The sequence below is a fragment of the Phyllobates terribilis genome, unplaced genomic scaffold (assembly GCF_046119375.1).
Source record: "Phyllobates terribilis strain yellow unplaced genomic scaffold, ASM4611937v1 Scaffold_5__5_contigs__length_657084704, whole genome shotgun sequence".
In the NCBI taxonomy this organism is placed as follows: Eukaryota; Metazoa; Chordata; class Amphibia; order Anura; family Dendrobatidae; genus Phyllobates; species Phyllobates terribilis.
The window spans coordinates 24,390,969-24,416,215 of record NW_027362765.1 but is presented as its reverse complement, the minus strand read 5'-3'; the positions used below and the strand labels follow the sequence as shown (position 1 = coordinate 24,416,215).

At 43.6% G+C, this 25,247-nt stretch overlaps 1 pseudogene; it reads right to left on the bottom strand.

Annotated features, from left to right (window-relative positions):
* Positions 1–25,247, bottom strand: part of LOC141271814 (uncharacterized) — a 162,224-nt pseudogene that overhangs the window by 124,336 nt on the left and 12,641 nt on the right.

Sequence of the window (25,247 nt, the reverse complement as noted above, 5' to 3'; positions counted from 1 at the left end):
TGGATGGGGCGTGGTAAGAGACCCCCATCCACGGCAGCAACAGACAAGGGTACAGCCAGAGGTTTGGTGGGGATGTGGTATTTCTCTACCAGGGACTGTGAAATAAGATTCCCGGCTGCTCCAGAGTCAAGTTGGGCTAGTTCGAAATAACGGTTCTCCCCGCAGACAATTGAGACTGACAGCAGCAGAGATGGAGAGGATTTATTCTTGTCTAGGTCGACCTCTCTGAGCGAACCTAGACACAGGCGTTTCCCGACCTCTCCGGGCAGGCACGGATCCGGTGCTCCTTACTGCCAGTAGAAGCAGCTCCCCTCGGCACGGCGTAAGTCCTGACGGGTTTTGACCATCTTGGTCTGGTCGACCTGCATAGGCTCAGGAGAGTGTACCTGGGGAGAGACGGATTTCTGAAAAGTAGGAGCTAGACGTGGAAACCTCCTCTCACGGGTGACCTCTTTGGCACGCTCCTGGAACCGTAGGTCAATCCGGGTGGCAAGAGTTATTAGGTCATCGAGAGTGGTAGGAATGTCCCGACCGGCAAGTTCATCTTTAATACGGCCGGACAGACCCTCCCAGAAGACGGATACCAGAGCGTCGTTATCCCAGGCCAGCTCCGAGGCAAGGGTACGGAACCGTATGGCATATTGGCCCACGGTGAGACTTCCCTGACGGAGGCGTAGCAGTGATGATGCGGATGAGGTCTTCCGTCCGGGTTCGTCGAAGACTTTCCGGAAAGCCATGAGAAAGGCAGGCAAGTCGGACACCAGGGGGTCTCCTCTCTCCCATAGAGGATTTAGCCAGGCCAGGGCCTCCCCGGTGAGATGGGACATGATGAAGGCAATTTTGGCCCGGTCGGAGTTAAACTGGTGGGACAGGAGTTCAAAGTGCAGGGTGCACTGATTTATGAAGCCCCGAGCCTGGGCGGAGTCGCCACCGAAGCGAGGAGGTGCAGAAAGCCGGGGTCCGGGGTAGGATACCATGGTATTAGTGGACAGCGGAGCTGCCGGATTGCGAGTCATGGCACTGGCGGAGGTTGCTGGCGGGGCAGTCAGAGTGTCCAGGCGAGAATTGACATTCCGCAGGTGACCCAGGATGGACTCCTGTTGGGACCTCTGACGGGACAGTTCATGACACAGGTCCGAGAGCGAGGGAGCTTGGGTGCCACCGGGTTCCATGGCCCGAGCAAACTGTAACGGGTCTGGGAGGCGGAACCTCTGAGCTACTATACAAGGGGGCGGTCCTTGTAAGGGAGCGGGTGGCGACCAGGCAGGCAGTCACAGCAGGTGACCGGGACAGTCTCTAGAAGAACGGGCAGGAGGTCACGGCAAGTGACCGGGGCAGTCTCTGGATGAACGGGCAGATGGTCACGGCAAGTGACCGGGGCAGTCTCTGGGTGAACGGGCAGATGGTCACGGCAAGTGACCGGGGCAGTCTCTGGGTAAAGGGTTGGTACGACCTGTGGCGGCTGATGGTAGACGTGAGCTCCCAGGTGAGCAGGCGAGAGTCTCTGGATAAACGGGTGGTCACAGCATGTGACGGCGGAGCCTCCAGGAAGACCAACAGACAGGCGGCAGATGAGCGCTCCCAGGTGAGCGGGCAGAAGTCTCTGGACAGGCGGGTGGTCACAGCACGTGACGGCAGAGCCTCCAGGTAGGCTAGCAGACAGGCAGCAGATGAGCGCTCCCAGGTGAGCGGGCAGGAGTCACTGGACAGGCAGGTGGTCACAGCACGTGACGGCAGAGCCTCTAGGTAGGCTAGCAGGCAGGTAGCAGATGTGCGCTCCCAGGTGAGCGGGCAAGCTGGTCCATAGACAGACTGACAAGAGTTGGAAGGCAGACCGTCGGACCTCAGGCAAGCAGGCAGGTAGTTGATGTGCGCTCCCAGGTGAGCGGGCAAGCTGGTCCTTAGACAGACTGACAGGAGTAGTAAGGCAGACCGTCGGACCTCAGGCTAGCAGGCAGGTAGCAGAATATCAGGCAGGAATAAGACAGCAAGCTGGCAGGAATCTAGCAGGTATCTGGCAGGTAACTGGCAACGGGACCTGAGGGCTGAAGCAGAGTAGTGAACAGTGCAACAACATTGCTCGGGCACCTCCATTTTGGAGGAGGTGCCTTATATATGGTGAAGTCCTCCGGCCATTGGCCGGGGACTCCTTAGGACGGCGCGCGCGGCCCCTTTAAGAGGGAGGGAGAGCGCGCGCGCGCGCCCTAAGCACAGTGGCCGGGAAGGAGCGCGCGCTGCCAGCAGAGCGGGAGGAGGACGCCGGGCACGGAGCAGAGAGGTGAGGGGAACAGCGTCCCTGCCTAGCAGAGGGCAGGGACGCCGGCGCTACACTGATTACCAATTACCACTCTCAATGGACGGAATTTAAAAACATAATCTTGAAGCATTGAGATGTCCTCTCCACTGACCCAATTCTCAAACGAATCCTACCTGACTCGCCACAGATTATTGCTAAACGCTCTCGTAATTTAAATGACATTCTGGTCCATAGCCATTATGAACCAAAGGCCCAGAAGACATCTAAATACAAAAATGGCTTTTTTCCTTGCGGCCTATGCAAGGCTTGTGGCAATTTAATCAAAACAACAAACTTCAGAAACCATGATGGGTCTCGGACATTTGAAATTCGCCACCATATCACCTGTGCATCCAAGGGTGTCATCTATCTGGCCGAATGTCCCTGCAATAAAATCTATGTTGGGCTGACCAGTAGAGAACTCAAGGTAAGGACTCGTGAGCACTGCTTAGACATTGAGAAAGCCAAAACTAACACTAATGACTCCCTTCTTAAAACGATCCCCAAACATTTTAAGAGGTATCACAACTGTAATCCTCATTTATTAAAAATTAGGGGCATTGACGTAGTCACTATGGGCATTAGAGGGGGTGATTTACACAAAAGATTAGCAAAAACCGAAAGTAGATGGATATATCGGTTGGGTTCTCTGGCCCCTCAAGGCTTGAATGAGAGTTTTGGATTTGGGGTCTTCCTGTGAGTTATATGAGTTATTTGAGATATATGAGATTTGAAACCGTATATTTGATGTGTGCTGTTTGTCTTGATTTTAATTTTTATTTTTTTAATCTTTAGTATTTGGTACCTGGGGTTTAGCAAATATGGATGGAGATGAGACTGTGATGCGCAGATGCCAACCATTGTTGATGTACGAAACGATGAAGAATCTGGATAGAATAAATTATTATAAACCTTTTCTTTGGACTATTTATAATATACCTTTTGATTGGCGTTTTTGCATCGTCACTTTATAATGTTTATGTGATGTGATTATGGTATAGTCACTTTATATTGTCATTGCACTTTATTTTTGTATAAAACTATACATACGTATATCACAATATCAGCATTTATTCATCTGTTTACGTTTGCACTGTCACTTTATATTATCTACTCTGCAATTAATTTATTTCACATTGTCACTTTATAATGTCTAGGTGTTGTGAGTAACACATTGCCACTTTATAATGTTGACTTTATGTGAGTAATGTACAGTCACTTTATGTAGTCATAGCATTCGATTTCCAAGTATATAATTATATATGTACATTATGACATCAGCAATATGTACTTTATGACATCAGCACTTATTTATACTTTTTTAGTTCGCACTGTCACTTTATACCACCATCCGTGTTATTAATCTATCAGCTAGATTATTATCTGCTGATTATTTGCACATTCATTTGCGGTATAAGTATTTAAGCCACATTCGCTTTGAGTTTATGCTTTTCTCCCTTTTTTTATTTTATTATTTTTTTTATCTTTATTTTTATATATTCTTTTATTTCTACATACACATCTATTCAGCTTCATATCATTCCCCTTTTTATTTATTTATTAATTTTTCTTCTATTTGTTCATTTCTACTTCATTCACTTCATTCTTTATCGTTCCAATCTATGATCTGCTCTTCATGTGGTGAGTGCGCGTGCGCGGACTGTTGCGGCCCCGAGTCCTGAGTACCGTGGTCTTTTAATGCGGATCACGCCTCGCTTTTACTTACTGTTGGGGACGAGAGCGTCATCCAGCATGTGACCGCTGGTCACGGGACTCCTTTCCTGGATGCCGCCTCAGTCTTCGCACGCGCCATTGGTTCCACGCTGTTAGCATCATTTGTTTCGTCTCCGCCCACTATCCCCTCATTGGCTGGTTGCCACATAAAAAACGAGCACACCCCTCAGTGTGACACGCCTCCCGAAGAAGCTAATGCGAAACGTGCGCGTCGGGGCAGGAAGCAGGAGTATCTACATTGGTATGGAATAAGCACTTTACACTTTACTGTTTAGATATGCCTATGTATTGAATATACTCATTTAGTATTAGGTGTTGGTGACAGCAGGAGATTTCTATATATTTATATGCACTGGATCGATCACTTCGGCCGCAGGTGCTGGTCATGCAATTAATAAATAGTGCTGATCTATGCACCTTTGTGCACGAGAACACCAGTATGCTATAGCACTGCTGCCCTGTTGATTCGGTCCAATGTGTGGCATAAATTGATTCCTTTTTGACACTCCATGCTGTTACATATAACACTACTATACCTCTTTCTTTATGATGAGTGCTTCATCCACAGCATAATTAAATCATTATAAGACTACTCAAGCTTTCCTAAAGATTTTAATATTGTTTCTCCTGCCTCCTCATGTTTGGTACCTTTCTCTTTTTATGGTTTAATTTTGGATTTTAACGTGTCTAAAATAAAATATTTATTTTAAAATTATTTTGGTACTTCATGTTTTACTGGGTTATTATAATACATCCTGGTAAAAAAATTCTTTGTGGTAATAATTGAGTGTTCGGAAGTACTATTAATTTATTAATTTGGACACTTCTTGTGAAATCTGTTAAAGGGTGTGCGGTTTTATGGGAATGGCAAAGAGGGAGGGACGCCATTCCCCCTACCTCCCCTCAGGGTGTGGCTGAGCAATGTGTAAAAGTTCAGTCCCTTTTTTTTTCTCTGGAGTGTGGTCTGGAGAGGGAAGTCTCCACAGACAGTATTGTGGAAGCTGCAGAGCTTTTCACATGGACTTTAGCAGTGCAGTTTATGCTACCGAGAGCGGGCGGAACCCGCTCATCTATGGATTGAGTTATACTTTGTTTTGTTTTTTTTTCGTTTAACTCAGAGGGGTCATGTTTATTTTTCCTGTGAAACCTGCATGAGTTTATGGCTGATAATAAACCAGCAGAGAGGAAAACCTGAGAACGTGTGTCCTGAGTCTGCCTCCAGGAGAGCCGAGCGAGTCGACTTGCCACACCACGTATAAGCAAATATCAGCTGCAGGCACTTATGGGCAAACCCAGGCGGGCCACTGAACAAAACACAAACGCAGAGGATACCTCTGAAGGAATGAAGCGCTATCTAAATTCAAACGCTCAGGTCAGAAACATGAGATCCACAATGTCACAAGCTACACACCGCATCAGTTCCTCTTCAAGGGAGTCTCTTATCTCTCATGGTTCCCCCCCAAAACTAATTGACGAATATGAAGGGGACAGTGAAGCTGCCGATGATATGAACATATCTGAACTCGGCAAATACATAAAAGCTCTACCTACAAAAAAAGACCTAGAAGGGTTTGTGTTTAGACTTGAAAATTCATATAAAAAAGAACTTCACAACCTGAAAGTGGAATTCACTTCGCGAATTGAGGAAGTAGAGAAATCTCAGGAATATATTCTCTAAGAACTATAGGCTCATAGAGGTATTATAACTGATCATACCCTCAAACTAGAGGAAATATCATCTTGACTAGAGGACTTGGAAAACCGTAACAGACGAAATAACATTCGCATACGCTTCTTTCCAGAATCCATCAGTACGTCTGAACTTGACTCTACAGTACAAATTTTTTTTCTGGATATACTAGATGATAATGAAGCCAACTCAATTGAGTTAGATAGGATCCACAGGTCTATGGGGCCCAAACCCACATCAGAAACATGTCCCAGAGATGTTATTTGCAGAGTTCACTATTATAAAGTTAAAGAAGCCATCATGACAGGCTCAAGACAAAAAGGAACATAAAATACGAAGGTCATCAGACCTTTCCAGATGCACACTGCAACTACGAAGAGTGCTGAAACCAGTATTACCAGGACTAAAAGAAAGGGACATTCCTTACAGGTGGGGATACCCCTTTCAATTAACAGCTTTCAAAGAAGGTAAAGCAGCCATATTTCGACGAACTGGAGACCTGGCTAACTTTCTAGGAACTTTTGAACTCCCAATGATAGATCTTCCTGAGTGGCCGCAGACTCCATCACTCCTGAAAGCACCCCCAAGATGGCTCAAAGTTCAGCAAACCAAAAAACAGAATAGTTGCAGAGTTTCTCCTAACGTGACCTGAGGAAGCATTTTTTTCTTTTCTCCTTTTTTTTTCCCAACATACATTGTTCCTTTTGTTCTCTTTCCCTTTATGGTCTAGTTTTACTACAAGTAGGGGAATGCATTTGACCAGTGAACTTGCCTGGATGTATATCCTATTTGATTTTCTTATATTGCCTTTATGTTACTGCATTAATTGGACAGGTTTCGGTTATATTTTAGTTTGCGACATACCTGTGATGTAGAAGCGGTATTTGTTTTGATGGGGCCTTGCTGTGATTACTCACTCTCCATTTTCACCCTAAGGCAATGTCAGAGGTTTAATCCTTATTCGATGGTCATGAATAGCAATGTCTGATCAAATATGGTTATACCTTACAGTTATTGACATATACAGGAGTTTTGTACCGCCTTTAACTTTAATCTTAACTGTAACTTTACTTTTAAATTTAAATCGAAATCTACCTCTTATATGTTAGGTTAAGACAACAATTGTTCCAATATGCTCAAGAGAGATGGCAGGAGCACTTTCTCGTTCTAGCCTTCCTTTCTCCCTCTTTGGTGCGTAGGTAGAGTTAGCTACCAATACTAGCACCAATGGCGCTAGATACATGGAGTTCATGCTCCAACACCACTTTCTCTAATTTCTTATTCTTCCTTTCCCTTTTTTTATATTTTTCCCTCTCTCCAACATACTCCCCTACCCAATCATACCATAACCCCCTCCATTTCTCCTCCAGATGGACGCCCGGGGTCCCAGGCCTTAGGAAAGTATATAGATTATGGATAAGATAAAGTTCTGCTCCTTTAATGTAAAGGGGCTAAATATACCAGAAAAAAGGAGATGGGTCCAATACTCAAATCATAAACAGCAAGTCTCAGTGTTAATGTTCCAAGAGACACACTTTAAAACTGGGGTTGTACCACAATGTACATCGAAATACTATCCCAAATGGTTCCATAGTTCAAATCCGAATTCTAAATCTAAAGGTGTCTCGATAGCCTTTCATAAATCCTTCATGCCCGAGATCCTGGACTCCTTAATTGATGGAGAGGGTAGATATATTTTCCTATAAATTGGCTGGGCAGCACGCAATGTTATAGCTAACATATTTTTTCCAAATCAAGGACAGCAGAAATTTGGAGCAGAATGCAAGAGACGCCTTGAGGAATTTGCTGGCTCCTCTCCTGTGATACTCAGGGGGCGACTTCAATATACCTATGAATCCCACAATTGACGTTTTCTCGGGTAAGTCTTCATATCCCCCATCTTCCATTCAACAGATAAAAAAACAGATACATGGTATGAGATTGGTAGACGTCTGGAGGGTTCTTCACCTTAACACTAAAGATTTCAGCTTCTTCTCTCAGACACATAACACTTACAGCAGAATCGATTACTTCTTTGTCTCTCATAGCTAGCTAGACCTGCCAGCAGAGGCAGAGGTGGGGTCAATACTATGGTCGGATCACGTTCCCATATACTTCATGATCCTATTAATTTTACGTGATAAACCAGGCTTCTCATGGCGCCTAAATGAAAATTTACTGCAGGACCCCCTGTGCAAATCCGAAGTGGAACAAACAATAACTAATTTTATGGCTGATCATGGTGAAGACCCCACATCTCCATCTATTAAATGGGAGGCGTTAAAGAGTGTCTTGAGGGGCGTGTTTATCTCACATGGAGCACGCTTAAAAAAAGGAACGAGCAGCTGAGATAGTTAAATTATCACACTTGAAAACCAACATAAACAAGACCTCTCCACTAACACATTTGAACATCTTTCAACCGTTAGGCAAAAATTACTTGCAATAATAGATCAGAAATCACGATGTTTTAGAGAGCGAATTAGAAATCGCTTTTATCAATTTGGAAACAAAAGTGGTAAATTATTGGCGAGAGCTATTCACCCACGTAATCCAAACACATATATCCCTTTCATGAAAAATATGGGTATGTGCACACGATGCTGAAATGAAGCAGAAAATTTCTGCATCATTTCTGCATCTCCCTGGCAGTAAAAACGCATGCAGATTGTGCATGCGTTTTTCCTGCGGAATACATGCGGATTCACATGCGTTTCCACATGCGTTTCCGCATGTGGATTGACAAGCGCATTCCAGGCGATTTTAGCATCACCTGGAAAGTGCTTGACAACTAGGTCACACTATATAAATCCATGCATCCGACATGGATTTATATAGTGTGACCCGAGAGAGTGTATATACTTACCTCCGATGGTCCGCGCTGTCCTGCTCAATCCATTCTCCCTCGCCGGCAACTTTGAATTGAAAGACCTGCCGACGTCAGCGTCACGTGACCCGTCACATGACTCTGACGTCTGCGCAGGTCCTACAACTCACTGCAAGTGCCGGGAACCAAGAAGGAGCGGTGCGCTGGCCGACAGAAGGTAAGAATACATTTATTTTTTATTTTATTCTTTTTTTACAGCTTTTTTAATGGTACCTGGGTGTGGATGAGACTCTCCTCTCCTCCACACCCGGGTACCATCCGCACATTAGAACGCGGCAATTACGCAAGTACAGATGCAGTCTTGCGGAATTGGTGCGTTCTAATGCAAGTCAATGGCGGCGAAAATGCCGCGTTTCCGCAAAATTAATTGACATGCTGCGGATTTTTGAGCGCAGCGTTTACGCTGCGGAAAAATCCGCATCATGGGCACAGCACATGCGGATTTCAATTGGGGAACATTGCTGCCCTTCTACCATGCGTTTTTAATGCGTTTCCACTGTGTTTACGCAACTGCAAAAACGCCGCGGAAACGCATTAAATACGCATCGTGTGAACTCAGCCTATAAAAGGAAAGAACGTCCATAGCACAAGAGATATATTCTCATGCTTTAACGATTACTACAAATCCCTTTACAATATAGCCGGACACTATAACTACCTTCCAGTGCAGTTGCTACGAAACAAAATCAAATCATATCTATAACAGAATAAAATACCCACAGTCCCAGAAGAAGTGTTATCAGACCTAGAAAGAGACTTTTCACTGAAAGAAGTTACTGAAACCATGAAAGACTTAACAAGGGAAAAGTCCTGGCCCAAATGGATATTCAGCCGGTTTCTATAAACTGTTAACTGAATTAGTAAGCCCTCTATTTCTATCGGTATGTAATTCCATATCATTGGGAGGCTCTTTTCCATCCCAGGCCTTATCTGCACACATCACAGTGCTCCCCAAACCGGGTAAAGATCTTTTATTGTGCAGTAGTTACCGTCCCATCTCCCTGATAAATTTAGATATCAAAATGTATGGAAAAATAATTGTGAAAAGATTATGTCCTCTCCTCCCGAGACTTATAAATCAAGATAGGAAGTGGTGGAGGCGGAGCCTGCCGTGTGCTGCAAGAGTTGTGCTGTGTGTGGAGAGAGCTCCTGGGAAGGGAGGAGAGCCAGGCGGAGGTGACCGAGCGGACCGGGAGGACCAGTAGGAGGCGACCGGAGGGACGAGCGCAAGAGAGCGCTGTGGCAGCGTGCAGTGCCGGCCAGCGGAGGGTGCCAGGTGGTGGTGACCAGGAGGTGATCAGGAGGACCGGTAAGAGGCGACCGGAGGTACAAGCGCGCTGTGATAGCGTGCAGCGTCCCTAGAGGAGGTGAGTGAGGGGCAGGAGGCCGCGATAAGCGGCCCTACTGAACCCAAGTGTGTACTGTACTGTATTGTATTTGTATCTGTATTGTAATTGTATTGTATTCCCTAGTCCATATTTAATTGATTACCCCCCCGTCCATATTTAATTGATCACCCCCGTCCATATTTAAATTGATTCCCCTGAACACCCCCGTCCATATTTAACTGATCCCTCTGATCACATTAAATTGACCCTCCCATCCTCATTTAATTGATCCCCGACCACCCCCCGTCCATATTAAAGTGATCCCCCTGACCACATTTAAATGATTGACCCCCCAGCCCATAATTGATTGATCCCCCTTGTCCTATTTAATAGATTCCCCTTGTCCACTTTTACTCATCCCCAGTCCCTATCTATTTGCCTTATCCCCCACCATATTTAATTAACCCCTGTCCATAATTAATTGATTGATTCCCCGGACCACAATTAATTATTTCCCCAGTCCATATTTATTGATATTATTGATACTTATTGATCCCCAGTCCTTAGTTAATTGACCCACCGTCCATACCTATTTATTTGCTTTACCCCCCATCCTATTTAATTAAACCCCCTGTCCATAATTAATTGATTGATTCCCTAGTCCACAATTAATTATTTCCCCAGTCCATACTTATTGATCCCAGTCCATAGTTAATTGACACACCGTCCATACTTAATTAATCCACCTGACCCACTCAGCTGATCCCCCGTCCATACTTAATTGATACTTAATTGATCCCCCATCCATACTTAACTGATCCCGCGCCAATATCTAATCGATACACTTGCACATCCCTAATTGATCCCCGTCCATACACCTATATATAAATAATTGTGTTTTGTACTTGTACATATATACTGACTGTATCCCCATATTTAGAATGACGTCCATGTTGGCCGGAGCCGTGCAGTGTACATCTTGCGCAATGTATGCATTCCCTGAGCTACCGCTCAGGGATCCATACTGCTGCGAGAGATGTGAGCATATCGTGCACTTGGATCTAAGTGCTCAGATAGCGGTACTGAGGAGCATCGACAACATGGAACTGAGTTTGCTGCTCACCGAGCAGACACTCAATGGGTCAACACTGGGGGTGGAGCTTAGTGGGGAAGCGCAGGCTGAACAGGCAGGGAGCTGGGTAACAGTTAGAAGGGATAGAGGGAAGAAGTATAGGAAGGCTGGTTCAGAACCGGCATTATTGGAGCACGACAGATCCTCTGACCGCCGGGGGAGTGTATGCTCCAGTAATGAGGGGGAGGGGGGAAGTGTAGGGCAGGCTAGACAGGTCCTGGTAGTGGGTGACTCTATTATTAGGGGGACAGACAGGGCAATCTGTCACAAAGACCGGGATCGCCGAACGGTGTGCTGCCTCCCTGGCGCTCGAGTCCGGCACATCGCGGATCGGGTTGACAGGTTACTGGGTGGGGCTGGCGAAGACCCAGCGGTCATGGTCCACATTGGCACCAATGACAAAGTGAGTGGTAGATGGAGGGTCCTTAAAAATGATTTCAGGGATCTAGGTAGGAAGCTTAGGGCAAGGACCTCCAAGGTAGTTTTCTCAGAAATACTACCAATCCCGCGAGCCACACAGGAGCGCCAACGGGAGGTTAGGGAGGTGAATAAGTGGCTAAAGAGTTGGTGCAAGGCAGAAGGGTTTGGGTTCATGGAGAACTGGGCCGACTTCGCTGTCGGCTACAGGCTCTACCGTAGGGACGGGCTGCACCTCAATGGGGAGGGTGCAGCGGTGCTGGGGAAGAAGATGGCTAATAGGTTGGAGGAGTTTTTAAACTAGAGACGGGGGGGGAAACCAAGGAAATAGGTGGGATGTGAGGCAAGCAAGGGGGAAGGGGAGAAGTGAATATAATGAGGGTGGAGAGGGGGGTGGGGATAGTACAGTTAGATCGTTAGAGAAGAATAGGATGCTAAATAACCCCAAAGTTTTATCTTGCATGCTGACCAACGCAAGAAGCCTGACCAATAAGGCGGATGAGCTGCGGGCGCTTATATCGGAGGAGAGGTATGACATCGTAGGTATAACAGAGACTTGGCTAGACGATAGCTACGACTGGGCGGTAAATTTAACAGATTATAGTTTATTTAGAAGGGACCGGAAACAGGGGAAGGGCGGAGGAGTCTGCTTATATGTAAAGTCACGTCTAAAGCCCAGACTAAGGGAAGATATAGGAGAGGGAGAAGAGGGGGTCGAGTCCATGTGGGTAGAGATAGAGGGGGCAAAAAATAATAATAAAATATTACTGGGGGTCTGCTATAAGCCACCCAATATAACAGAGGAGAATGAGAAACTGCTATTAGGACAAATAGACAAAGTAGCAAAACATAATGAGGTGATTGTAATGGGGGACTTCAACTACCCGGATATTGACTGGGAAACAGAAACCTGTAGATCTCAGAAAGGAAAAAGGTTCTTGACAAATATCAAGGATAATTATCTCTCCCAACTAGTGCAGGAACCAACGAGAGGGAAGGCAGTGTTGGACTTAATATTGACTAATAGGCCTGATAGAATAACTGAGGTACAGATAGGGGGGCACCTAGGTAATAGCGATCATAATATTATCAATTTCAAAATGCCCTTCAGTAGGGTTATCAATAAGGGAACAACTAAAACATTAAACTTTAGGAGGGCGAAGTTTGATCAGCTGAAAGAAAACCTTCAACTTATAGACTGGGACAAAGTTCTTAATCAAGGAAATACGAATAGTAAATGGGAAACCTTCAAAAGAATTCTGAATACTCAGTGCGAGAGGTATATACCGTATGGGAATAAAAGGGCCAGAAATAAGAGGAAACCAATATGGTTGAATAAGAACGTAAAAGGGGCGTTAAATAGCAAAAAAGAGGCATTCAAGAGATTAAAACAGGAAAACAGCAAGGAGGCACTAATGTGTTACAAGGAAAAAACGAGAACCTGCAAAAAACAAATAAAAATAGCAAAGGAGGAAACAGAGAGACGTATTGCTAGGGAAAGTAGATCAAATCCCAAACTGTTCTTTACGTATATAAATAGTAAAAGGATTAAATCGAATAATATTGGACCGATAAAAAGTGATGAAGGCAAAATCATAGAGAAAGATGAGGATAAAGCTAATCTATTAAATAAATTTTTTTCGTCAACTTTCACAAAGGAAAAAGAACTAACAGGCGAAATGAGAAGTGACAAGCTTAATCCTCCACTAAGTATGACAAATCTAACCCAAGCTGGGGTACAGAAACGCCTCAGTAACATTAAAATAAACAAATCACCAGGACCTGATGGCATACACCCACGGGTACTAAGGGAACTAAGTAATGTGATAGACAGACCGTTATATCTTATATTTAAGGACTCTGTTGAGACTGGGTCTGTACCACTTGATTGGCGACAGGCGAATGTAGTGCCAATATTCAAAAAGGGAGCAAAAAGTGACGCCGGAAACTATCGGCCGGTGAGTCTGACGTCCGTTGTGGGCAAAATTTTTGAAGGCTTTATTAATGAGGCAATCATGGAGCATCTTGACGCTAATAATCTATTAACCCCGAACCAACACGGATTCATGAGGAATCGCTCCTGCCAAACAAACCTGATTGACTTCTACGAGGAGGTTAGCTCTCGAGTAGATCAGGGGGAACCAGTGGATGTCGTGTATCTCGACTTCTCAAAAGCGTTCGATAGCGTGCCACATAATAGGTTGGTATACAAAATGAGAATGATGGGGCTGGGGGAAAATGTCTGCAAGTGGGTAGCTAACTGGCTAAAGGATAGAAGGCAGAGGGTGGTTATAAATGGAATATACTCAGATTGGGTAAGCGTCACTAGTGGGGTACCACAGGGGTCTGTACTAGGCCCAATGTTATTTAATATCTTTATTAACGACATAGTCAACGGGATAAATAGTAAAATATCAATATTTGCAGATGACACAAAGTTATGTAAAACAATTAATACAAAAGAGGATAGTGAAGACCTACAGAGGGATTTGGATAAGCTGGGTAGGTGGAGCATTAAATGGCAAATGAGGTTTAACGAGGAGAAATGTAAGGTCATACATATGGGAAGGAAAAATGGAAGTCACCAGTACTCACTGAATGGGAAATCATTGGGGAATTCAGAGATGGAGAAGGACTTGGGCATCTTGATTGATAGCAAACTAAATTGGAGTGCCCAAAGTCAGGCCGCTGCTGTAAGGGCAAACAGGGTAATGGGATGTATCAGAAGAGGTATAGCTGCAAAGGATGAGAACATTGTTCTTCCACTGTACAAAGCACTGGTCAGACCACACTTGGAATACTGTGCTCAGTTATGGGCCCCAATATATAGAAAGGATATAAATGAGCTTGAAAAGGTACAAAGGAGGGCAACAAAATTAATAAGGGGAATGGAGGGACTGCAATACCCAGAGAGGTTGGCAAAACTAGGACTATTCAGCCTGGAAAAGAGAAGGTTGAGGGGGGACATAATAAATGTGTACAAATATGTTAGGGGACAGTATAGAGACCTTGCCCGGGATTTGTTCAAAAGGAGGGATATTACGGTAACAAGAGGGCATTCACTAAGACTGGAAGAGAAAAGGTTTCAGCACCAGCATAGGAAGGGGTTCTTTACGGTAAGAGCAGTGAGAATATGGAATTCACTGAGTGAGGAGACGGTAATGTCGGATTCACTAAACCAGTTCAAGCGGGGACTGGATGCTTTTCTAGATACCAGACAGATTTCTGCATATACTTAAAAATAGAATAAAATAGTAGGTTGATACAGGGATTTATTCTGACTGCTGGTTTCAGAGTCGGGAGGGAATTTTTCCTCAGGTGAAGATTGGCTAAATGATTTGGGGTTTTTGCCCTCCTCTGGATCAACTTTAGCAATTACAGAACTAACAGGTCGAACTTGATGGACGCAAGTCTTTATTCGGCTTTACTAACTATATAAGATGAAGTAGCTCAGATTAGAGACCAGGTCAATGCCACACAGAGATCTAACAGCAGACACATCTCTACAACAACTGTTACGTGGAGACTTTGTGCAGCAGGCCTTCATGGTAAAATAGCTGCTAGGAAACCACTGCTAAGGACAGGCAACAAGCAGAAGAGACTTGTTTGCGCTAAAGAACACAAGGAATGGACATTAGACCAGTGGAAATCTGTGCTTTGGTCTGATGAGTCCAAATTTGAGATCTTTGGTTCCAACCACCGTGTCTTTGTGCGACGCAGAAAAGGTGAACGGATGGACTCTACATGCCTGGTTCCCAATGTGAAGCATGGAGGAGGTGTGATGGTGTGGGGGTGCTTTGCTGGTGACACTGTTGGGGATTTATTCAAAATTGAAGGCATACTGAACAAGCATGGCTACCACAGCATCTTGCAGCGGCATGCTATTCCATCCGGTTTGCGTTTAGTTGGACCATCATTTATTTTTCAACAGGACAATGACCTCAAACACACCTCCAGACTGTGTAAGGGCTACTTGACCAAGGAGGAGAGTGATGGGGTGCTACGCCAGATGACCTGACCTCCACACTCACCAGACCTGAACCCAATCGAGATGGTTTGGGGTGAGCTGGACCGCACAGTGAAGGCAAAAGGGCCAACAAGTGCTAAGCATCTCTGGGAACTCCTTCAAGATTGTTGGAAGACCATTTCCGGTGACTACCTCTTGAAGCTCATCAAGAGAATGGCAAGAGTGTGCAAAGCAGTCATCAAAGCAAAAGGTGGCTACTTTAAAGAACCTAGAATATAAGACATATTTTCAGTTGTTTCACACTTTTTTGTTAAGTATATAATTCCACATGTGTTAATTCATAGTTTTGATGCCTTCAGTGTGAATGTACAATTTTCATAGTTATGAAAATACAGAAAAATCTTTAAATGAGAAGTTGTGTCCAAACTTTTGGTCTGTACTGTATATGTAGTTTTATCAGGGCTGTAAGCAAAATCAGGCAGCTGTAGCGCAAAAACACCAGAATAGCAGACTGCCACTATGCGATGTGTGGTCTCTAACTGAAGATAAAATCATAAGGGAAAAAAATGGCATCGCTTGCAGGCTTCTGCGATCAATGAGTAATGAGTTATCGCAGAAGTTAGCATTTTTAATAAAAATGTACAGGCTGGAGACCGGCCCACATGATATCACCACAGGGAGCATGTGGCCAGAACTTCCCTTAGGTATAAGAGAACCCATGGACAGTACAGACTCACTAATTGCCAGGGGGGAATAAGAATTATAAGCAACAGGTCCTGTTCGATAACAGCATAATCCAACTGGGGAGCCCCTCCCCAACCTATATTGAATCATCTCCGCGATCGTATAGTGTAAGTTATCTTCTTGTATCCTGTTTATTTTATGTAACTGCTTATGTATTTTAATGTCTCCTTTGTAACATCCTTGTATATATTTTTCTTGAACACTGCCTCCCTTTTGGATTAAATATAAAATTTAATAGTTCTGTTTCTTTTGTTCTGTAATCGTTCCCTTCCCCGAAGCCATACATGCTACCAAAACCCAGGCGTCCCGCCAGGCCTGTATTATATTCCAAACTCGGCTGGTGGTGGCAGAGAATAATAATAATTGGGCTATCATGAAGCTGACAGTGACCGTACAGAGGGCGTTAAACATGGATTTCAGGCTTTGGAACCCAGAGGTGTGATGCAATATGCTCACTGGTCACCTACCGATACCTACGCAGCGAGTAGTCTGGATTGTGTGCTCGTGACTCTGGACGAAATACTGACAGCGTGACGGCACGGTGAGATATCGCGTGATCTCCCCGGTGTCGTCACTGTGTGTGGTGATTCCTGACATTATTTATTAAACAAGGAAATAGGGCTCTTCATATTTCAACATCCCCTGGACCATTAACCCCAGTTTACGACAATCCAGCATTCCCAGCAGGTATTAATAAAACAAACTATTTAAACAAACATAAAAGTTCACAACCTATCTTATATGATTATATAAACCAAACCGGAATAAGAACTCTTCAAGAAATATTCCTGGGTGAAGAACCTCCTGCAGGTTCTTGGTTCTTCTATGAACAACTTAAGAGCTTTATTACCGCAATAGCCAAACAAACCAACATTTTTAGACCACTCACTTATAACCCACTAGATCATACCATCTCTTTTGTATAAACTTTATCAAGAGGGACAAACTTCCTCACGCGATTTTCTGGTATTCTTTTCGAAATGGGTGAGTGATCTGGGAAGACCTCTACCACCCGAGGATCGATCAAAGATCCTTTTATTTACATTCAGGTCTTTGTTGTGCTCGGTGTCACAGAAGGGGAGCTACAAGGTTTTATCAAGGTGGTATAGATTTCCCTCCACTGTCCACTATATGTTCCCAACAACTCCAGCCACTTGTTGGAGATGCTTAAAAGAAAAAGGTTCGTATACACATATTTGGTGGGCATGTCTACCTATAAAGAAGTTGGGGGTAGCAATATTTGAACTTTACAACAAACTCTATATTTATAAAATCCAACCTTGAATGGATTTAGCTTTATTATCTTTAAGTGACATCTCGATATCTAAGTTCAAGAAGGGTCTTCTCAGACATTTTCTCACGGCTACTAGGAATCTGATCCCCCGGTATTGGAAACAAGAGAAATCGCCACCACGCTCTGAATTTGTAGCAGAGCTCAATAATATTTACAGAATGGAACAATTGATAGGCCAAGTGACTGGAGACTCCGATAAGATTTATAACACTTGCGCTCCTTGGATTGTGTTCAGGGAAACATCAGACCTAGATTCCTGGTTATCCGGGCTTTAATTTACACCTGAAAGCAGAGTGTTCGTTACCATAACTTGGACATACTGAATTTCACTAATTGTTCACGCCTTGGACCAACTGACCAAGTCTTCCTTTTTTCTTCCCACCTGTTGGAGGCCCGGGATTGTCTGGTGGAGAGATCTAAGTCCTAAAATCTAATCTTCCTTTCACTCCCCCCCCCCCCTTTCTCTCTGTCTTTTTCTCTCTTTTTCCCTGCCTCCCCCCTTCCCCACTCACTCATTTTTTCCGCCTACCTCTTTCTCTTATGTGTTATTATAGCTAATGTTATAGTTCTTACATTATAATATTCCTTTATTGATTTGAATTATCAACAATTGATACCAGTGATCATAAGATGTCTTAAGTTATGTCATTAACGTAATTTAATTGTAAACAACATTCTTTTAATAGTCATACAACTGTGATTTCCTGTTGTGCCTTACTTATATATCTCTTAAGGTTTGCATAATCTGTAATGCATAATTTCAATAAGCTTGATTTACACAAAAACTTAAAAGATCTACTGTTCAGAAGCCATTATGTTGCCAAACCAACCCCATTATTTAATACCAGAGGTCCAAATAAAGGCTTCTTTCCTTGTGGGGGTTGTCTGGCCTGTAGTAACATGCTACCAATCCACCATGTTTCACTCGTCTGATGGAAGGAAACAGTTTTATATTGACCAGCACATCTCATGTAGCACCATACATGTGGTGTATTATGTGACCTGTCCGTGTAATCGTGTTTACATTGGACTTACATCACGGGAACTACGAGTGCGGGTAAGAAAACATGTCCGGGATATTCGGGGTGCAATAGATGTGGAGGACGCCACCTCCCTTAGGACATTGCTGAGACACTGTAAGGCCCTTCATGGCTGTAATCCATCTGGCCTTAAAGCTAGAGGCATAGATAAACTCCATTGTGGTATTAGGGGGGGTGATCATAAACGATTGCTCGCCCAACTTGAATGCCGGTGGATCGTGATCTTTGACACTATGACCCCGAAGGGATTAAATGAGAAGCTAACTTTCACACCTTTCCTTGGATTGGTGACGTGGATCCCGACTTCTCCATTTGCATTTTTATTCTAGCTATTTCTTTTAGTATATGTGTATTTACTTGCATCTTTTTGTTTATTTCAAGTTCTTAATTTTTATGACCTTGATTGAAGACGTGGATCCCATCTGCAAAATGAGGCGTATTGGGCATCATACTTATCTGAACGTCAGCTGGATATATTGCCAATATTTAAGGCCATTTTTTTACACCCCTTCTGAGGCGTTAATTCAACTCTATTTGACTGTGACTTGCCTTGGACTAACCACTAACTGCCTGCTTTGTGACCTTATGATCTCCTATTCATATGGATGTCATTACTGTGTCATTTCTCCTAAACAACATGCAGATCAATGGAAGTGTTGAATCTGTGGAGCAATAACCATTGAATTTTAATATGCCTTGAGGACAGGGCCAGCTCCAGGTTTTTGTGGGCCCTGGGCGAAAGAGTCTCAGTGGGCTCCTTTAACACATACCACGATTCATGATGCACAGATACCCCAGAGAAATATAGATACAGTACAATGCCAAAAATGTCACTTACTTCTTACATTACATGAGTGATATCTATTGTAAATTCTACAATAGCTCAGAAACCAGCAAATCCTTGCAGCGCACAGTACAGACTGGATAGTATAGCCCTCCATACAGTATTATGGGCACCACAGAGCCCTCCATACAGTATTATGGGCACCACTAAGTCCTCCATATGGTATTATGGGCCCCATATAATGCTCCATACAGAATAATGGACCCCATATAATGCTCCATACAGGATACTGGCTCCCATAAAATGCTCCATGCAGAATACTGGCCCCCATAAAACGCTCCATACAGAATTCTGGCCCCCATATAATGCTCCATACAGAATACTGGCCCCCATATAACGCTCCATACAGGATACTGGCCCCCATATAATCCTCCATACAGGATACTGGCCCCCATATAAAACTCCATACAGAATGCTAGCCCCCATATAATGCCCCATGCAGGTGCCCCATATAATGCCCCATGCAGACTGTGCCCCCATATAATGCCCCATGCAGGCTGTGCTTCCATATAATGCTCCATGCAGGCTGGGCCCATAAAATGCCCCATGCAGGCTGTGCCCCCATATAATGCCTCATGCAGGCTGTGCCCCCATATAATACCCCATGTAGATTGTGCTCCCACATAATGCCTCCTGCTGGGCCCCCATATAATGCCCCATGCAGGCTGTGCCCCCATATAATGCCTCCTGCTGGGCCCCTATATAAAGCCCCATGCAGGTGCCCCCATATAATGCCTCCTGCTGAGCCCCCATATAATGCCCCATGCAGATGCCCCCATATAATGCCTCCAGCTTTGCCCCCATATAATGCCTCTTGCTGGGCCCTGATATAACGCCCCATGCAGGTGCCCACATATAATGCCCCATGCCTCCATACATAAAAAAAATCAAATACTCACCTCATTTCTCACCTGCTGCCGCTGCTCCGGACTCCTCACCCGCGTCGCCGTCTTCCCGCTCTGCACTGTGACTGCTCAGGAGAGGGCGCGGTGGAAAGACGTCATCGCGCCCTCTGACCTGAGACGTCACAGTCACAGTGCAGCAGCCGCGGAAGAGACAGAACCTGCTGTGGAGGCACGGGGAGAGGTAAGTATTGTGCCAGCTGCTGGGGCCCTGAGCAAGCGGGGAGGGGCGGGCACTGGCACCGTTCTCCTCTGCTCATGGGTCCCACAGCGCGCCGGGGTGCCCGACGGCGAGTGGGCCCCCCGCCTGCTCAGGGCCCCGGCACTTGCCCGGATGCTGACGCCGGGCCTGCTTGAGGACCATTAATTATTATATGAATACGTTGATATAAGGACTTTTTCTTAGTCTGATGTAAATGTGCTTCATCGTTGGTCATTTCTCTGGATCATATGTGTGTTTGTGAAGGAAGGATACCCCTTAGAATTACCCTTATGAGTTATTTATCATCCTTCTATATATGTCCTGCTTGCACAAACATTCATTGACTGCATACTTGTTGCATCTACATACAGTATGTGTGTCCACTTTTAATGTCTCTGTGGCTACATTGTAACGATTCATTGTTTAGACGCTATGTGTATTTGGTCCACAACAACATGGTGACGTATTCCAGTTTTTTCTGGCTGCGATTGTGCGCGTGCGCAGCATGTTTCTCTGACCTGCCGGCGACCTGGACACTCCTGCGGTGTGTGCACTATGGTCTCAGAGGAAGTGCACCCTCGCGCGCCAGCGCGGGTGCACGCCGACCCGTGTCACTTGGTGTGGGCTCTGTTGCGCATAAGCCGCCCTATGATTGCACCTGGCGGGACACTATATAAAGAAGCATATGCTATTCACTAACATCACTGCTCCACCCCCTGAGGAAGATTTGAACCGTTCGTTGGAGGCATGAGACTGTGATACACAGGGTCTATGGGTAAGCACCAATTCTTTCATTAATATGCTGAGTTTGCATTTTGCATGTTGCTGGCACTGATCCATAATAAATACATAGCATCCAGTGTTCCCGCTCCCATAGGTTTCCCACTTGAACATTATGAACTGGCTTACTCTCACTTTTATATATTGATTACTGTTTACTGACACCAGCGCTGCTGTTCTGTGCCTACCCATGAGATATGATTACACTGGAATCAGCATCAGATCACACTATACTAACATTCATATTTTCCCTGTGATCGATCCTCATTTGGTTTTTGAGCTCTTCTTTAAATTACCTCATGTCTATTTGAGGGAATTGTCCCTTTACGCATTTGGGTTTAATACCCAGTGTATGTGCTTTTATTATGTCTGTCTTTTTGTCACTAATAAAATTTATATAGTTTTTTTTATATAAATTGAAGCAGTAATGACTCATTTTTCTCTGGGTTGAAGGTGTATTTCAGATAATGTTGACTACATACCGTAAGTATTTTTTAATATCTCCATAAACTTGAAATGTGTGTCACAAAAAAATACTGCCGGATGGAAAAATCTGAAAGCATATTAAAATTCAGCACAAAAAATATATTTAGATCGCCAGTGTTTAACATTTATAGACATTTTAAATCTACACAATAAGTTACTTTTTATTTCGTTCACATTTTTTTCTTCTCTCCTTTTTCTTTCATTTCTTTTTAAAAATCAGAATTCAGAGCTCAAACTGTTCGCATTTTTAGAAAACGGTCATTCATATGATGCAGATAATTAAGATTCTTTTTTCTATAACACGCAGGTTATGGGACTAATTCACACACACTAAGTGACTTTTAAGTTGAAATTATTTTTTAATGATAATTTGCAATAGTTAATAAACATATGCAAGTTTTTAATATGTGGTGATAGAACAAAGTATTTTGGGACTGGGGTATTAGAGTTTGATTTGTAAAGCAGAAAAGGGGAAACAGTAGAACGATAAGCACAAAGTCAACAACACATCTACACAGCTAGAACATCGAGGGTATAGCTATTTAAGAAGCAGAAGAGGAGACAGAACAAATACAAGATATAACAGAGACAAAGGATACAGACTGGCATAAAACAATTTGATACAGAGAAAAATATGTGTAATATTCACAATGGTTCCAATCCAAATTGTCAACATGCAAGTTAAGTTATACCACCTACATTACAGTGATATAACATGGGTCAGGGTCTTCTCCACTCCAATGCACAGTTTTTAATAATATCCCAGGACAAATGTAGAGTAGGGCCTATCCCTCTAGACAAAGCGATTATTGTGAGAGCTAGCTTTATTAAATGCCTGGAGGGGCCTAAACCTTACTATGCATGAATATTTCTGTTTCTCATATAACTACAACTGGCTATCTTCGATAGGATAGATGTCTTGCTAAGTAATGAACTAGCCATGCCATTTGTACACAGTATTAACCATCTTCCAGAACATTGTCAGACCACTCTCCTGTCATGGTGGACCTACGTTTACCAGATGTAAGGATTGTTGGACCTCAGCTTTGGAAACAGTCCTCTTTTTTTGTTTTTTGTTACCACTGATTGACAGAGTGGAAGAAACAACTTTCTGAAGACTTCAGATGAACAAGAGGACAGCCTAGATATATGAAGCATGGGAATCAATGTGTTATGATAGTATAGCAACTCACTTGGGAAAATTGGTAAAACAATACAAAACTGCAACTGACCCTGCAGGTTCCTGAACAGACTAGAGATCCTGACTTCGCAGTCCCTAGTGGTTCCTGCGTGAGCTGAGATATCCACATACTAGACGATGGTAACTCAGACCTATGCTGCCTGAAAGGCTGTCAAGCATTTCACGTTTCCCCTAAAGAACCAGAGAGCAGAGCGTAGTGCAAAATGCCTACAGAAAGGAAAGTGTGCTGAAATAGAAAGAAATCCCAGAGTGAGTAAAACAAACCACGAAATACAAAATAAAGGAATAAGAATTTGATGTTAGAGTATATGCCATCTACTTCCAAAAAAGAAGCATAAGATAGGGGCAAGGTAAAGTAACAGTTGAGAGATAAACTCTAGCTGGTCTTTCACTGACTGGCTTAAACTACAGCAGTATGGCTGAAAATCCAAATGAGACTATAACGAGCAGGAAATACCAGAAGGGGGAAAGTATATAAATCTGCTCCCGAAAGGTGATAGGGCAGACAAATGGGTAAATTAAAACACCTGTTACCCTAAGATGACTGAAGCAAGGATAACAGAAACTAAACACCCGGAGAAAAGGTATATCTGCTGTGGCTCAGTGGACAGAGACGCCGATCACAAAGCACAGGCTCAAGGGTTCGAACCCAGATGCATGACACAATAGAAGCATATTTCAGGGGAATCCTTAAGGGTAAAAATATGACTAAGACTAAACATATGGCTTTAGATGATGCGTTACACCAGACACTGTGGGAGGCTGAACATTAAATTATACAAGACCCTTCACAAGGAACGGTAACTTTCAGATCATAATTTTCTTGAGTAAATTAATTTTATATTGCAAAAGAATACACTGTATGTAAAATATTGCAGTTACTGGAGAATGGAAGGATGTATGATGGAGCAGGGTATAAAATTTTACGATTGCTCATTATACATTGGATTTATTTGACAAAAATGGTATTGCCAAATGGATAACAAAGGCTAAGCATTAGGGTTGAGCGAGTATGTCAAACAGTTGCAAATCTTGCACATGGGAGCGATTTAACCTTATCACCGAGCAGCTGTAAATACTCGGAGCTCGGCCCGAGCATACTCGGTGAAAGGGCTAATAGAACATACTCGCTCAACACTACTAAGAATAAGATTAAATTGGGGACCACCAATCACGTTATTATGTTAAAGTTATGTGTTAAAGTGCAAACAAAGAAATCCTCTGTGACTCTCTCTTATAGGGATATGTAGCAGGGCATCACTCAGATCTATGGTAGCCATCAAATTGCTCTCTTGAAAAACACTGGAAACTAAACTGATGGTTTGCATCATAAATCTCTATTACAGATCGCCCAGGGCGCGTTTACGTTGGTCTGCCTGTGTAAACAGGCTATTAAATGACCGCCAATTTGGAAAAGTTTACAGATTGGCGGTTGTTTAGTGCCGCTAATCATTTGGTGTAAATGAACCCTTAATTTTAGACTGAAAGGAATAATTCTCCAGCTCCCCAATTGCTAGTACTTATTAATTGTTCCCAATCATCAGGGAAAGATTGATAGCATGAGGAGAAAATGGTGTCCTTGGATTGTCTTTTCGTTTTTCCTGAGGGCATACTAGAACAGGAGGAATGAATAGCATGAAATAACTGCTCAAACTTAAGAAGAGGACAGAAGCAAGTTGTCAGGCTCATCTTGTGAGGTCGTTCCTCTAAGCCCCATGTCGAGGTAGGCACATGGAGTGAGGAATTGGAACACTGAAATACGGCACAGGGAGATGAAGGACAGGAGCAGATAAAGGTGTATGGCAAAACAAACAGGACTAAGAGTCTCAATAACAAGACACAGTTGTGTGTCTTAGTGGGACTTAAGTAGGCCTAGGAAGATGATGTCATGGGAGCACGCAGGACCACTTGTAAAACCCATGTGGAGCCCAGCAGAGGACAGCAGAATTTGGTGAAGCTCTGCTGAGCCGAGACAGATCCAAAACACAAACTTATCTACACCTGTTTACGCGGGTTTAATGGGACACAGCTCATCTACCTAAATTGATAATTAACTACTGCTAATTACTTATCTTTACTGTCCAATCAGAATAAGGAAAGAATAACTGACCATGTGCTGCCAAATTACGAGGAAATAGTGTATCTATAACAGTGTGAAATAATCAAATCACATGAAATATTGCTTTTTATTTTCATTTTAGGTAACATATCTATTAGTAACTACAAATACGTTTAATTCTCATGTAAGTTATAAAATTATTTTCTATTTTTTATTTACTTGTCTTTACTTTGACTGTATCAAT